We start from the raw sequence: 16,338 nt of genomic DNA on the forward strand, positions 1-16,338 counted from the left end.
AGATCACTTCCATCAAGTGCTTGGCGCCCTGTCCCCTGCTTTGTAATGGAGAGAGGTCGTGAATTTGCTTTGTGAGGGGGATGGCTCAGTGGGCCCCTCTGCTCCCCCTGTGACTCGGGCTCTGGAGGTGTGTGATGAGGGTGTCCAACAAGCCAGATCCTCCTTTCCACCCAGAACAATGTGCATCTCCTGGGCTTGAAACCAAGGGCCATGAGGTTGTGTTCATTCAGCCAGAGACATGAGGTATCTTGTGGCCTCTGGGCCCAACGGCAGCTGTTTGTAACGTCAGAGAGCAGCTCTCAAATGAATTACAGCTGATATTTCATCACATACATTATTCGGCTAAAGAATAAACTGGAGGAAGCCAGGACAATTCAGTGAAGAAAGCAAGCTGACAGTTCTTGAATAAATGATTCATTATTCACTCAGCTCTGACTGTTTAGTGCACTTGCCCTGAGTCCTGAAAAAAAGTTAGTTCGTTTCAAACCCTGCTGTGTTTCCATTTCTCTGCTGTGACCTGACATGACAGATGAAACATTCATGAACATACTTATCTTTCGAATTAGAAGTTCTGTCAAATCTAATTCTCTGAACCACTCAGAAAATTTGTATCAGCTGCTAATTTTCATTCCCTTACATCTCAAACACTGTTTGTGAGCTTTCTAACTCAATGTTATTCCAGTTTTAAAAGCACTTCAGGAAAAACAATGTAGAATTATTTGGCGAAAGAGGTGGTTGTCTAAAGTACTGTCAGAACAAGCACTTTCTTTTTAGCAGCCTCTTTCCTCCCTATTACAGCTTCTGCTGGGATTGTTACTGACTCGACCCCTTTGGGCCAGGCACTGGAGGAACAACATGCACAAAATCCTGGTGTCTCTGAGCTAAATGAGAGCTCGGTGGTTGCCTTTGGATGGAGCTGGGTGACTCAGCTCAGACCAACTGAAAGCAGAGTCACCTTCAGCGTGTTGGAGATTGAAATCCATGGATGGAGGAGCTGCAGCTCAGAGTTGGGCTGCTGCGCTGGAAAATGTTTGCTTCAGACTGGGAGAAACATCTGCCTGCCTTTCTACGACACACATGTACTGACCCAAGTCTATTGTTGAGCTGAAGGTGGTTTGTAAGGGATGGGGAAGTGTCATGGGTTTTGTAGAGCTGGACCATACGCTCATGGCAATGTTGCAGTGGATGTGAATGAGGAAGCAAATGGGGAAACATGAAACTTCAGAAGACTGCTCAGAGTTGCATGAAAAGAGCTGATGCAGCTCCAGAGAGGGAATGGCAGCGCTCGTGCCTGGGTAGAGGTGGAAGGTAAAACAATGTAAAGAGTTATGCAAGATCAGAACTGAACAAAATATCCAAGTAAGGAAGGAGCCAGAGAGGGAATGGCAGCGCTCATGCCTGGGTAGAGGTGGAAGGGAAAACAATGTAAAGAGTTATGCAAGATGAGAACTGAACAAAATATCCAAGTAAGGAAGGAGATCGGAAACAAATTGAGAGAAAGGAAAAGAAAGATGCAGAAAGGATCCTGTGCTCCGTACTCTGTGATGTGCAGGCAAACGTGGCAGTTCCACACCAGCCCCTAAAAATTAGTGAAAATACCTGTGAACAGTTGGATCGAAGTTGCAAGGAGGAAACTTCACCCAGAGGGTTTTGAATGCATCCCACGTCATTGCAACAACGCTCGCTCGCTGTTCCAGCCTCAGGCAGTGTTAGAATAACCACAGTGTTAGCTTCAGTTTGGGTTGTTTTGCACAAAGAACTGTGTCCGTGTACGTGCTTATTCAGACTGGGAGGAAACAGAGAGATGGAAAACTTTCCTTTCATTGCTAATTTCACCATCTGTTTTCTATCTTTGCTTTGTTCACTTGCAATGCTGCGTGGGTGTTTGTCAGGAGAAGGGTGTTGCAGAGCTGCTGCACAGCTTTCCTTGGTAAACACGATTTGATAGTCACTTCAAGTGGGGCTTTTGCAGTAATTCTCGCATTTCATTCCTTTAGGCTCTGCCAATCCAGCCGAGTCCTGCTGCTCTTCTTTGTCCCTCTGCTATTCCAGTCCAACCCTGCCCCCCACGTGAATGCACAGAGAAGTATTTTTTCCAATTTAAAGCTGAGCAATTTTTATTTGTAGCTGTAAGTGGGTCCATTAGCGCTGGTCAGAGGAAAGCTGAAGAACATTTGGCAGATAATTGGGCCTGGGTCCATCAGAAGGTCTTGATGCAGAGCCTGCTGCACTATGTACTGCTAAAACATCTGTGTAAATAGCTCTGCAGCTGAGATTTCATTAGAACTGCCCATCACGACAGTCCTCTTAAAGCTCTAAATACGCCAGGGACTCCTCTGTGTCTACCCCAAATAGCAAGCTTTCCACTTAGCAAGCCCTGGACTAAAACTGGGGTCGTCTCATTTAAATGTTCCCGGCTGCAGGCATGACCTGAGATTCTTTGTTGTAATGTGCTGAGCTATCAAAGCCTCACTTCTCATAGTGTCTCATTAGTCTTGGAAGAGGTGAGGCTGGGGATGGCATCCAGCTGTGTCCCTGAGCTGAGTATATAATTTTCCAGCCACATCTGGAAAGGGGGAGATATGTAATGGGATGCAAATGGTCATTTGTCACAGTGAAAAATGTCATTTCCAGTAGGATTTTCTTTGACAAAAAGAGTATACCTTTGGATGAGAGGAGATAATTCTAGTGTTTGTGGAACTGAGCAATAAAGTGAGATATAATCTCAGACTCTTTCTCCTACTCTGTTCAAATTCTGCTTGTTTTTAGCCTATCATACCCATGTGGTTTTTCTGGGGCACCTCACTGCTATCTCATGCCTGGCCCTGGCTTCCCCACACATTTGCCAGCTGTGCCCAGCTGTGCTGCTCGCCCTGCTGCTCTGAGCTGGTCCCTGCTGCTCTGAGCTGGTCCCTGCTGCTGGCTTGGGATGTGACTGCCAGAGGATCACAGCTGCCTTTGGAACAAGGCAATGAACTTTCCTGTGTACTCTCTTAAAAACTTTTAACAGAGAGAAGATGCCAAACAGGACAGAGCTGATCAGAACCTTTCTGCCCGGTGCCTTTCTGCATCTCTTGTGTAGGGTGGAGTAAGTTCCTCCTGGTCTCTAGCACGGGTCTGTTACAGCCTGGGCATACCATGTGCAGACTGTCTTTTGATCTTTCAAAGGCATCAGCTCTTTGACAGTCACTCATCAGTCTGGGTTGTTCTCCTCTTGTTACTGTCCCTGCCCTCTCCATAAAGCACAGCAGAGCATGCCACACAGTCAGGATCCTGCTTCATTGCCCATCACCAAATACTGCACACGACTGCAGTGTGAGCATGGGCTGTGGAGAGGAGATGTGGGGATTGATCCCTGCTGGTTAATCACTGGGGTTGTTCCTTAGGATTATTGTTGTATCCCTAAGATCAAGTCAGAGAACTTGCTGTTTGCTGAGATGTGAGTTGATGCTGTACAGGATGGTTACCAACTGGGTACCGAGTTTTCAGACACGCAGATTTGTTTTGTGGATCATCATCTGTTCCTTCTGTGTGCCACTAAACTGTCTGTTGTTATGCAAATCCAGTAATGTATTTAGGAGTGCTCTCTGGAGATTTCAAATGGCAGCTAATCTGGTTAGTAGATCCATTCTGCGAGAGACCTGTGTAACGTATTCAGCTAAAAATGAGATATTGGTATTTTATGCATTTGACTAGAGGCAGAAGCTGTTGTATCCCATTCACCAAACTTCACAATGCTCTCACTGACCTGAAACCCTTGTTAACTGCCAGGAAGAATAAACACACAAACAAATGTGAAAAGGCATGTAGAATGTGTTCACAGCTCCCCTTGCACTGAGTTCAGCATGTTGGTTTCAGGTGCCTGCTCCTGTCCCTGCTCCACCTGCAGCTCTTTGTTCAGGCTGGGTCAGCCCCTGCTTCCCTCTGGCTCAAGACAGTCGGTTTAGTTGGTTACTTGTTTGATTTGCAAACAAACACAGAGTTTTTCCTGGTACTGTGCCTCGTGACTGACGAGAGCTCCATGTAACCAGCTCTAATTTCCTTGTTTTCCCCTGAATTCTCTGCTCAGACCTGCCCTGGGCAGGATGATGCCCCTGGTGCTGCAGGAGCTCTGGGGCTGCCAGTGCCATGGCCAGTTCCTTTCTGGCTTCTCTGGTGTATCTGCTGCCTTCTCCTTAGGTTGTGGGCTGGCCAATAGGGAAGTGATGCATTTTTATTCTGTGTTTGATTAATATAATTTTCTTGCAAATAAATGTTTCTACTTTACTGGCTGAATTTAAAAACTGTGCGTATCCTCTTGGAATGTTCCACTGCAAAAGCTTATTTCTAGCCAGCATGACAAGACAGACTTTTTGATCAAATGGCACATTTAGTTTCTGTTAGTTGATACAAATGTTTCTGATTTTTTTTATTTTTAATGCTACATTAGAATTAGCTTGAGGGAAATTAACTCAAAACGATCTTATTGAAATAAAAAAAAATGTTAATTTAAAAAGTCTCTTATGTTTTGACTCTAAAAATAAATTTAAAAGGCAAATGTCTTTAACAAAGCAGCACAAGTGTTTGAATAATTTTGATATACATGAAACACTTTATCAAATTAATCTTTCATTTGAAGACTATAAATATCATAAAATTCATAACTGTAATTTCCCTCCAGTCATGGTGTGTTCTAGAAGGGCAGAGCTTGGGTAGCTCTTGTCTCCTGGTTCTGTGTGGGTCCGGGCCAGCTCCCCCTGCCTGCCCTGGGCCACGGTGGGGCAGAGGAAGTACCAAAGGGGCTGAAAGCTCCCGGTATCCCTCAAAGATCTGTGTTCCCTTCCCTGTCCCTCCTGCCCCAGAACTGGCCCACGTGCCACTTTAATGTTCCTTGACAGATGACAGATTTCAGGAGAGCATTAGTAATTAGGAACTCCACTCTCATCAAGCAAAATAATTAGTGAGAATGCATGCAGTTTACAAAAGCAGTTCAATTAAAGAGAATAACAAGACTTTTACAGCAACAAAGGAAGGACTAAGTAGACCTCCGTGAGTAAATAAAGCTGTAATCAGTGTGATCAATTTAAAATCTCAGGAAGGCGTGAATTGGATTGATATTCCAAGAGTCTAACGTGTCTCATGGGACCACTAAAGTAATAATTCCATGTTTTAGGGAGAATATGAAGTGTTATTAATTGTGAACAACAACAACAAAGTAAAAAACTGACAAATGTTATTTTGCTATGATTTTTTTTTTTTGGAGACACAGATTTTGACTAGTGTTTTCTTCATGATGCTCATGCAAAAATCTATGTTGCCTGGCTAAAATGAAATTAAAGAAAGGTTTGGGAATGGATTGGCTGGCATTTTAACCAAGATCTGTAAAAAATCTCCTTCAGCTGAGGGCAGCTGGGAAGCAGCTTTGATGGGGAGGGATTTCTATCACAGGTAAGGCTGAGCAAATAGTATTTTATGGCAGAAAAGGAGCTATACAAAATGGTCAGGCATTATATTGCCACGTGGGAGAACAGGCAGAAATTCATGGGCAGAAAGGAGTGCACAGCCTCTGGAAAGGCATCGTGGGAGCTGAAGGCTTCACTGAAGAGAGTCCAGTCCTTCTCTGGAGAGACTTCAGTCCTTCTCTGGTCAGACAAAGCTCAGTCTCCAGTTGGGAAACTTGATAAAAACTTGATAAAAACACCTGCTGAAATGCTGAACCAGTGTTGAGATGCTCTGACCTGTCCTGCAGTGTTCCCTCCTGTCCCATGCTCTTCAACACACTCCGAACCCTCACACCTCACAAAGAGCTGCTCATGGGATGGCCAGAGATGAAACAGGTTCTGACCAACTCCCATCAAATACTGAAGCAGCTTGAGAGGGAATTTCAGTTTGTACTTCAGATTTTTGGATTATTTCCTCTCAATCCCCCCATAGTTTTAAGAATGATTTTTCAAATTGAAGCTCACTGGTTATGTGAACCTTGTCTGTGAACTCTGCAGTGGCTTGTATCGTAATGTGAAGGGTAACACAAAAAGAACCTTCCCATAAATAAATGCTGGATGCTGGGGAGCACTTGCAGCATGAATGAAAAATCAGAGGTGATAAGGCTATTGCAGCGAGTTCAAATTCCGGCCAACCTCTCTGTAGCAGAGGAAAGTGCTGTATCAATACCTCCCTGTGCTGTTCATTTCCACTGGAGAAGGATCAGCGTTTGCATTAAGTTCTCCAAAGTTTTGATAACCTTATTTCCCCCGAGGGAGTTTTCAGGCAGGATAATGTATAGCCCGTTGTTGTATGTTCCGAATTCCATTTGCGAGAGATCAGTATTTTTATTGCCAGACCAGCATTTAAAAATTGCTCTCTATTTTCTTGGCTTTGTGGGAATTTATGGCCCACATAGTGGAAAGAAAAGGAATTTTTTTATAAGATGTAGCCTTGATTTTTATTTACTAGTTTTGATGGAAATCTTTACCCCACGGATTAATCTTACTAGTTACAAACAATAGTTACTGAGAGGGCCTGGCTTTCCCCACAGAGGGGGATGTAGCTGGAGCTGGCGGCGTGTACCCCGGTTCCCCAGGCACTGAAAGGCTTCTCTGGAGTTGCAGGCTCACCTCTTCAGAAACACCCAGTGATTTGAGTGCCCAGCCACCAGCATCGTGAGACAGGCAGTTCCAAAGGCGAGTGCTCAGCTTTTTCCTAAAAATAGGACTTCTTTGAGGTGTTTCAAGTTTCTTCCTTTCTTCCTCACTTTGTGCCATCCTCGAGCAGCCGCTGGGGCCAGCCATCTATTATACTCTAATCCCTCCCTATGGGCTGCCTCTGCACTGACAGCACTGTGCCTTCAGATCCCTGCTGCACCTTTTTGCTCATTCATGCCACCCAGTCAGTCTCTGCAGAGCTGGCTGTTCACAGAGAAGCAGCCAGATGATGTGCCCCAGAAGCTGGAATTACCTCCTCCTCCTCCTCCTCACATCCCTGGCTGCTGCTTTGCACTGACCGTGTTCCTTGCCCTGATGTGCTCTCAACACTCAGCTACAAGCTGGTTTCTCTAACACCCTATTTCCAAGGGCCAGCAGTCTCTGGGAGTTTGCATCCATGCCCCAGTGAGGTTGGGGAGCCTGGATGTGTGAGCAGATGTGGTCCTGCTGGGCTGGTCCAGCATGTGCTGGCCTCCTGGGTGTCTGTGTGCTCCCCACTGCTGCTGGCTGGTTCCCTGCTGGGCTCTACCTTCCAGCTTGAGAAGGTGCATCAGCTTGCTCACTGTATTTGCCACTTGTTCTTTATTTACTGAAGTAGCTACCAAAATATGTCTCCTGGTCACTGGTCTCCTGAAGGACTGAGGCTTTGATGCAGATCATGGAAATGATTCTTGGGATAGTGGTTTGGGCTGTGTGCCACTCCATCCCAGCTGTGATCTGAGATCCTTTAAATGCATGGCTTCCTTTCCTGAAGCATTAACAGAGAAACTCACTAATTGCTAATTGCTGCTAATTAATCCTGTGTATGGTTTATCGTGTTTATGAGCAGATGAAGTATAACTTTCTTCCCCTCCTCAACAACTTGACAACATTTAATCCTTTTGTGTGGCTTGTTATATTGTCACGTTTGAAACCCCACAGTTACTGAAATACTTAGTAATTGGCTTATATCCCTGGGACTCTTGATAACTATATTGGGGTTTTTTTCTAGCCAATCTGGATCACTCCATATATTTTCATGTCATATGGCAAATCAATCCCATTTTAATTTCTAGATTTTTCTCTGAACACTTTCAGATTCATGGTCCCTGGAAGGCTGGTCCTTCCCTGACCTGGGGTGACGTTTCCATGCTGGTGCACACTTGTGCACGTTCCCCAGTGGGTTTCTGGTGAGCGTGAAGCTGCTGCCACGACCTGCTACCCCGTACAGTGTGCCAGGAGGGCTGGCAGCTGCACTGCACTGTGCTGCAGGAGTTCCCAGGGTTTTGAGATCCCTGAGACCACTCTGGCTTTTTCTGTGTTATGACTGTGTCCATGCACAGACGTGTGCAGGCTGCAGCCCCTCACGTTAGCTGGCAGCTGTAGACTGTCCTGTTTGCTGCTGTTAATTGTATGTCTCTGCCTGGAGGTGTCTCTGCTCATCTTTGTAGCTAATTTCAAGCAGAATCTTTTACACTCTAAAGAGTCTGGATAAAACAAAGCTAACCAGAGATTTTGCCTGCTTGTGCACGTCGGTGCTGTGGCTGGGAGAGACCTGCTGGTGCTGGGAATCTGATGAGTACAAGCCTCTTCGAGCGCAGAGATCAGCGTCGGTGGTACAGTTAGATTTTTGGAGCTCCCAAAACAAAGCTGACTTCTGGGGTTTTCTTGTTGTTAGTAAATGCAGGGTATATACATTATTTTCTTTAGTGTATTGTTACCTTAACTTGCTGCCTGCTTGCAAGGGAAAAAACCTTTTAAGAAGTGTTTTAGTCCAGCCCTTCTCTCCCCAAAGCTCTGTTCTTCTGAACCAGCCATGGAATAGCAGCACTGGCTCTGCAAATGTCATTGTACTTGTTGCTTCTTGATAGCAACACTAGATAAATGAATCTTCCCTTCCCTCCAGGGGTAATGACAGTTTAAAAATGCCCTGTCCTGCCTCCTCTTCCTTCATTTGGCAGATTTTTGGTAGTTTATATAATTTGGCAGTGATCCTCTGTCTAAACCATGTCCAACATTTCATGCAATAAACTTAATGGACTTTTCCATCTTTGAGCAGCTGAATTCTTTCTGAGCAGCTGCTCTGGGTTATTGATGGCCTAATTAGAGTGCTGCCTTAGGCCTGCCACCAGCCTAGAAAAGACTTTTTTTACATATTCCAGTGTAAAATACAGAAGCAAAGCATTTCCAAATGATCTTGCCTTAAGGAAGGGAGCACCTATGCTCTGGATTGCAGCAGCACAGAGGTAGAGTCTGGGGATGACAAAATGGCCAGTGCAGGGAGAGCAGAGACAGGTGAGGTCCTGCCCTGGGCAAGGGACGTGTGCTGGGACATCGCCTGGCAGAAACGCTGCTGACCAGCTGCGTGCTACGTGTTCATCTCTTTTGAGGTGGGGGTCTGCACGCTGTGCCCACTGCCAGCCCAGGGACTGTGTGGAGAGGCCAAGCTGTCGGTCCATTGATCCCTGCACCCTGGCAGGGAAAGCGGCATTTCTCTCACCGCTACGTTTTGAGAAAATCTAAACAATTTTAGATTGTTTTTAAGTTTTCATTTGAGGCTTTGTAATGAAAATGATTTTCCCCCCCACCCCACTCTGTGAAAAACAATAACGTTGCCCTTTCTACCTGGCTTTGTTGTTTACTTCATCAATCATCCTCGCTTGGTAGCTCATTTCAGAGGAGTGCCATGACAGCTTTCTTGAGTGTGAAAATTGAAATTTCAGGTCTCGTGCTTGCATACAGAAGTCACCTGGTGTGTGTGCGTTGGTGAGTTAGTTCAGACTGTCTCATCAGCCCTTGATTCTGAGGGCAATAAAAATTCCAGATTTACTTTCTGGGACCATTCGGCAGCATCCACTTAAATTGCACTGTGCCAGGAAACATTTGGGTTTTGTTTACCAGACCTTTCTAGCTATCGGCATCCACGGGGAAAAAAAAAGCCTAAAGGGAACAAGAACAAATTCAAAATGATTCCAAATCTCGTCTTCAACGTTCATAGTCATGTAAATAGTTCTTTAGGTCCAAGTTAGAGCACTTGGACTTCACCAAACAGGTCTGCCTTTTGCAGATGAGGCTGGAAGAGATGAGAGGGAGAGAAAAAGCCTCGCTGAGTGAGACTAGAAGGGGCTGGGGCCTGTTTGGAGTGTTGTCTTTAAGATAACACGGGTCTGTGTGTGCAGAAGTGGATGCTGGAGGGCTGCTCTTTCCAAACTGTTTTTCAACCCAACGTGCCCATGGTGTGCACTGTAAATCCTGTTAGAAATAAATAAATAAACCCACTGACAAGCCATTCAGCCATCAGAATCGCAGACGGTTTTGTTTGTGTTATTTTCATTTGCCTTGGTAATCGAATTTGTTGGAATTAGGGGTTTGTCTGGATAATAACATTTTCTAACCCTCTGGAACAGAAGAGGCTTGTGGTGAATACCAATGTATGGAGTGCTGTATTGATTGGAATAAACTGGCCCCAGATAGCATCAATTACCCACTCCTGATGGATGTTTGCTTGCTGGCTGCCAGCTCTGGATTGCACAGTATCAGCCACCATTGCTGTCGGCTGGAAATGCTCAAAAGACAGCACACCTCCACCTTGGTTTAGTAGTGGGCAGGTACAGTTGGACTTGATAATCCCAAAGGTCTTTTCCAGCCAGATGATTTGATGATTCTTTGCTGGGGACCTCCAACACACAGAGGAGACCCACAGCACTCGCATGATGTCCCTGGTAAAGCAGTGGCTGAGCCTGCGCGTTGGCTGCCGGTCAAACCACGTATTGATTACAGTGTTCAGCCTGGATGTCTGTGGCTGCTCTATTTAGCTAATTATCTCTTTTCTCATGTTCTTTGGTGATTACTAAAGTCAGACGCTGCCGGATGTTTGGTGACAGAAACAAGGGCACCTGTAATGGCTCACAAAGCACCTTGGAGTCTGTTCCCCCACCTGGTTCTTTAGGGGAGATAGATGACAAGTAGTGATGTAGTTTCTGAGTGCAGGTGATAGCTGAGCTGAATCCTGCCCTGTTAATGGTTGAGGATCTATAATGTAGGTAATTTGTGTTCTTATATAGCTCTATGTGGAGGAAAAATGCAGTAACTACATTTACTCTTTCTAGTTTCCCAAGGGTTGTTCATCCCAGAAGCAATTTGGGTGGTGGTTCCTTGTGCTCAGGTGCTTGATGTGGTTGGGATGGAGCTGTTCAGCCCTTCCAGCCCTGCACACACAGGTGACAGGGAGTCTCTCCCCACCCAAGAGCAGCCAGGGCAGCTGATCCTGGCAGGCTCAGAGCCTTCAAGGAGGTTGGGGGTTAGAAACAAAGTGTGATATGTGCCATGGAAATGCCAGGGCAGCGAGGCAAACTGGAAATTTAGATGTGTGTGTACGAACAAGCTATAGAGCTAGAAATGAGAGCAGGGCTGTGGGGTGTGATTATGTTGTGGTGCATCAAGAGGACCAGAATTCATGCTAAAAGACAAACTATTCCAATTGTATTAGCTATTGTGGCTGCACGATCATCTGCAGGATAGATTGGGATTAGCATTGTAGTAATAACCTGCTGCTTAACCCCCAGCTACTCAAGCCTCTCTAATGCTTCTGAGCACTAAAGGAGCTCTCCCGCACCGTGCTCTGTTCCTGTCTGAGCAGACCAGAGTGGCAAAGCCATTAACTTGGAGCATATTTGTTAATGTGGCATAAGCAGCTAAAGAAGATGTATTTATGCTCCTTCATTTGCAGTTGATAATCTCAAGAGTGAGAGGCTGGTAATAAATTTTCTCACTGGGGCTTCTCTCCCTCTGCAGCCCACGCTGCAGAAGGGAATAGACAGCTCATTTACATAAGATAATGAAACTGCAGCAAAATAGTAAAATTGCAAATCAACTTTGTTTTAATAATGACAGATGCTTCTTAAACACTTTAATTATGTCTCTCAGAGTAGTTTTAGCTAGGCCACAAAAAGGGAGAGCAAGATGGGTGAAATACTTGGAATAAAGCCCATTCCCTTTCCACAATGTGAAGTTTCCTCCAAGCCAGAACTTTTCTCCTTTGCTGAAATGCTTTTCTGGCTCAGGGAGTTTCTGTTCCAGACCCTGAGAGGGGACAGATGAGTCCTCCCAGGCAGATAACCCCTGCAGAGGTGGGATGGTGTGGGCTGCAAGCAGAGATCCCAGACACTGACCTGGCCATCCCTGGCTGGGGGGACAGCAGTTGTTCCAGTTCGGAGCTGGGGCACTGGGATTTCTTGTGCTGTCCCACTTGGATTTCTGGGAGCAGCAGGGCTCTCCCGTGGGTTTGCTGGTTGCTGCCATCCTGGAGGGGTGAGTGCCCTGGTCCTGCTCCCCAACCTGTGCTCCCACTGCAGGACAATGACCCGTGGGCTGGTTCCCCTCAGCACCCACAGCCCCTCTGTTCCCAGCATGGAGGAGCACTGGGAGCTGCCACTGACTCTGCTAAAATGGGGCAAATCTCCATGGATAATGATTCCCACAATAACAACAGTGTAAGCAGCAGCATGAACTTCCCTGAGCAAAATTCACTGTCAAAATGTAGCAGACACTTTGCTGTAAAGAAGCAGTGAATGGGGCGTCCAACAAAGCAGAGGGAGAAAGATAAACATGTTAATGGAGAAAGAGCCATAATGTGAGTAAACAGCATGCGTGTAGCAAATGGAAAGAAATTCTGGGCAGCAGGGGAGGATGAAAATAAGCTCAGTAGTGCTGTAGGGTAAAAAGGATGGGATGGTCTCTGTCTGAAATCTTTCTGCAGCATGCTTTCAGTCTGTTCTGCAGTGATTCATCCCCCCCGTTCCCTGCCATGTGCCCCCTTTCTTCCTGTAATGATCCCCTTTCCCTTCTGCTGGAGATCCTGTTCTGGTTCCACCTGCTTCCCTTTAGTGTCCACAAAAAGAAGCTGCTCCAGACCTGGCCCTCCTTTCAGCCAGGGCAGAGGATCTCTGGGGTTGTGATGTACGAGCTGTATCATAGTCACTTTGCTCATCTACGAAAACCATTTCAAGGCACATTATATACAGAGCCCATATGTTACTTCAGCGCTGCCAAAAGAGTTCTTGTTTACTGAGCTCAGGCTTTCAGTCGGTGTTCAGACTGTGCTAAATAGCACCATTGATACTACTTAAAATAAAAGGTGTCAGCACCCTGTCTGCCCCAGCAAATTGCTCAGCGCTTTCAGCTCTGAAGTCGTCCCTGTGCACCAACACCTCCAACTGAGCTGCTCCTGCTGGGTCTGGCAGCGGGGCCTCATCCTGCGCAGCCCAGACCCGAATGTGGGGCTTTCAGCTGGTGCAGACCCTCCCTCATCCTGCCCCATCCCCTGGGGACGGGGCTCCTCTGGCACCACGAGGCTGGGCCTGGCAAGAGCAGTATTAGGAAAGTTGCTCTTAGGTTGGGGTAGGGGGGATTGCTTTTTTATTATTATTATTTTTTAAAATGCTTTTGAAGTCTGGAAATGCAAAGGAAAACCATTTCCTCACCACTTCCCAAATCCTCCTTTGCCCAGAGGGACTAATTGGTTCTCAAAGGGAACCGATCTCCTTTTTTTATGAGTGAAATCTGTTGTCCGATTAATTATTCATTTGTAGCATGATTGACAGCTTTGAGGTGGTGGGTTCACAGTCAGTAAAGGGTGATCTGTTGACTGACAAGGTTAATTGCTGCCTCCTGTTATTGGTGATAATGATTTATGTCGACAATTCCTTTCATTTCTAGCTCAGACGGAGCTTTGCTGCGCAGGGTCAACCAGCGCTGCCCTGTCCTGCCCTGTGCTTTCCCTGGCAGTGGCCGTTCCCTTGCTGCAACCCTTGGTACATGGGCAGGGATTTCATTCCCGAACTAGGTCTTGCATGCCTAAGTGATGTAGGAGAAGCTTTGCAAAGGCATCAGTTGCTTTTACCTTTTTTCCCTCCTTCTTCTTTTTGACATGTTCTCTGCATATTGATCGGGGTTCAGAATATCAGAGTGAGACTCAGCTCTGCTCTGAAAGTCCCTCCTCAGCAGGAGCGTCAAAGCTGCGGTTTTCCAGGGGGCTCGAGTGACTAGAGATGAGAAAGATGTATGAGGGTGACCCTTAAAAATAATTAAAATGGGAAGGAGCTGACTTTTAAATCTCAGCATATGGGAAATGGCAACTGATGAGGATTTAATAAATGCACAACCAGAGTGCCTGGAATGCTGCTCTTCCACCCCAAACACATCTCCAGGGCAGTTCCCGTCTCTTGTAGTGAGGGTGAGGAGGGTTTGGAGCACAGGGCTTGCTGGGCTGGCTGTCCCCAAGGGCTGGCTGTCCCCAAGGGCTGGCTGTCCCCAAGGGCTGGCTGTCCCCAAGGGCTGGGTCTCTGCTTCTGGGGTTTTTTTTATCAGAGCCCCAAATGCTACTGCTGCGATTGCTCTCATCGTTCTCCTCTCAGAAACCACAGATGCTTCCTCTCTGCCTTGATATAATAAAGCAGAGTCATAAAGATTTCAGACTAATAAACATTGGCCTTTAGGGTGCTTTTGGCTTTTATCAGACTAATGAGATTTTTGAGTGGCATCCAGAGGGAGAGCAGGTAAACAGAGCTGTGCGGGGCCGTGGGGCCAACCACGCTGGGAGAGCGGTGCTGCAGGTGGCTCTTTATAGAGCCTCTGGGCTCGATTCCTCGTCTGATCCCAAACTTCCCATAGGTACATGAGGTCAGGGGGAGTGGTGCCATCTGAGCCCATCGTCTGTCTTACCCCCCCTCTGACTGAAGGTGAAGCAAACGGGAATCTTTCCCCCCTCCCCAGGGTTGGGGTCCAGCCCGTCATCCCCACTCCTAAGGGCGCAGATCCCCTGGGCGAGCAGCACTCGCAGCTCTGCTGAGGTGTTTGGTTTTAGTTGTGAATTGGGTTTTTTTTTTTATCACTGGCTTTTTATGGCTGATGATCAGGAGAGACAGGGGATGTCATTAAACAGCTTGTTCTTAGGTATAAAATTTCAACAAGGAAGAAGGGAGTTGTTCAGTAGAAACAGGCATAAATGTCATTTTTTTTTTCTAGAAATTATTTTTTATTTAAAATTTAAAACCATATTACTTCATACAGCAAACTGTGCACTTTGATAGATCACAGTGTCTTAAAAAGGAAAATAATCAGAATTTCTTCTTTTTTTTTTTTTTTTTTGGAAATTTTTATTTACATCGGCCTAGAATGATCAGCAAGTAACACAGTTACTATGAAACCAAAATTGTTACAAAATGTTTACAAAAAACTATATTCATAGAAATTCTGCATGTCCACAAAGGAAAATCCCCTGAATGTCACGGAGACTATTTTTTCCTTTTTTTTTTTCCACTCTTTTCTGTTGTGGTTTGGTTTTTTTTTTCTTTTTTTTTGTCTTTTTTTGAGAAACATGTCAAAATAAGGTACGGAGAGCAGAGGGCTTGTGACGCCGATGCCCAGGGACCGCTCCTGCCTGGCTGTCCCCACGCAGGGACGTTGCTGTCACACCCCACAGTGCTGGGGCTCAGGGTCTCTCTCAGTCTGGCTGTGGGTGGCTCAGGTTCGCCAGCGCTGGGTGACGGCTGCCAGGATCCGCCAGGTCCCTTTGTGGTGACCAGAGACCACCCCTGCCAACACCCAGCCGAGTCCTGCTCCGCAGAAGCACCCACTGAGACAGGAGCAGTGGTTGCCCAGAGCTGGAGCTGGTTCCACTTGGCATCTTCCATCTCTTTATGGATCTGTCATCCCGACATCGTACCCAACGTGCGCTGTTGGTGAGCTCCAAACAGAACAGCGAGCCCAGACAAAGCTCCTGCTGTGCCCCTGCTCTGCCGCACAGGAGAGCTGTGAGGAAAAAGCGAGTGACAGAGGGACAGTGAACTGAGGTGACAACAGTTTCGATACAGTTTAGTAACCCAAACCTGGTTTTTCTTTATTTCCTCCTCAATTTTTCAGTCCCTCTACCCACCAAGCGAGGAAAGGAACCGATTTAAACAAAGCTGGAAGTCAGATGATTTCTAAGACACAAGTCACCCATAGTCACAAACAGGTCCCAGAACAGCTTGCAGAAGGTGTCAAGGCTTTGTCAGCAGGTCTTCCCCTTCTGAAGTCTCCCAGCACGTCGCTGCTGAGCACCAGGCTCCTTGCTCCTCCTCTGCAATTAAACCCCACACGGCTCCCGGGATGAAGGCAAAGAGCACACAGGGTAAATGAGAATAACAGGAGAGACTCGGCTCTGCTGAGCAGCACAGCAATAGGCTGAATTAACGCTCTGGGTCCCCACGGGAGCTGCCCCTGGTTCCCAGCAGAAGGCTGAGCTCTGGAGGCAGCTCATCTCCCCTCCCTGTGCGGGGAGCAGGAGGCAGCGGGGAAGGGGCAGGCAGCGGTGCCTGCCGGGCTGGGGTCCCAGGCAGCTCCCCCAGCTCCTCCCTTCTTTTCAGCGATGCAGAACGTTTCCTTCTTGTTAAATGTCAAATGTTTTCATGTTCAAGATTTAAACACAAAACCGTAGTGCAGATGCATGGAGTTCAGTGCTGTTTCATGGCTGATTTATGGTCAGTGTGGAGAGGGAAGGGAAAAGGTTGATCTGCAGGGTTGGGTCTTGCTGGCAGATAGCACCAGTCATTCCAGGTTCTCCCCTGTCACTCTGGGATGTTTGTGAGTAAAATCAAATCAAACTGGTGTCAAAGATGAAGAAATGGGGTTTATGGTA

The sequence above is a fragment of the Antrostomus carolinensis genome, unplaced genomic scaffold, assembly GCF_000700745.2.
Source record: "Antrostomus carolinensis isolate BGI_N321 unplaced genomic scaffold, ASM70074v2 scaffold3550, whole genome shotgun sequence".
NCBI lineage: Eukaryota > Metazoa > Chordata > Aves > Caprimulgiformes > Caprimulgidae > Antrostomus > Antrostomus carolinensis.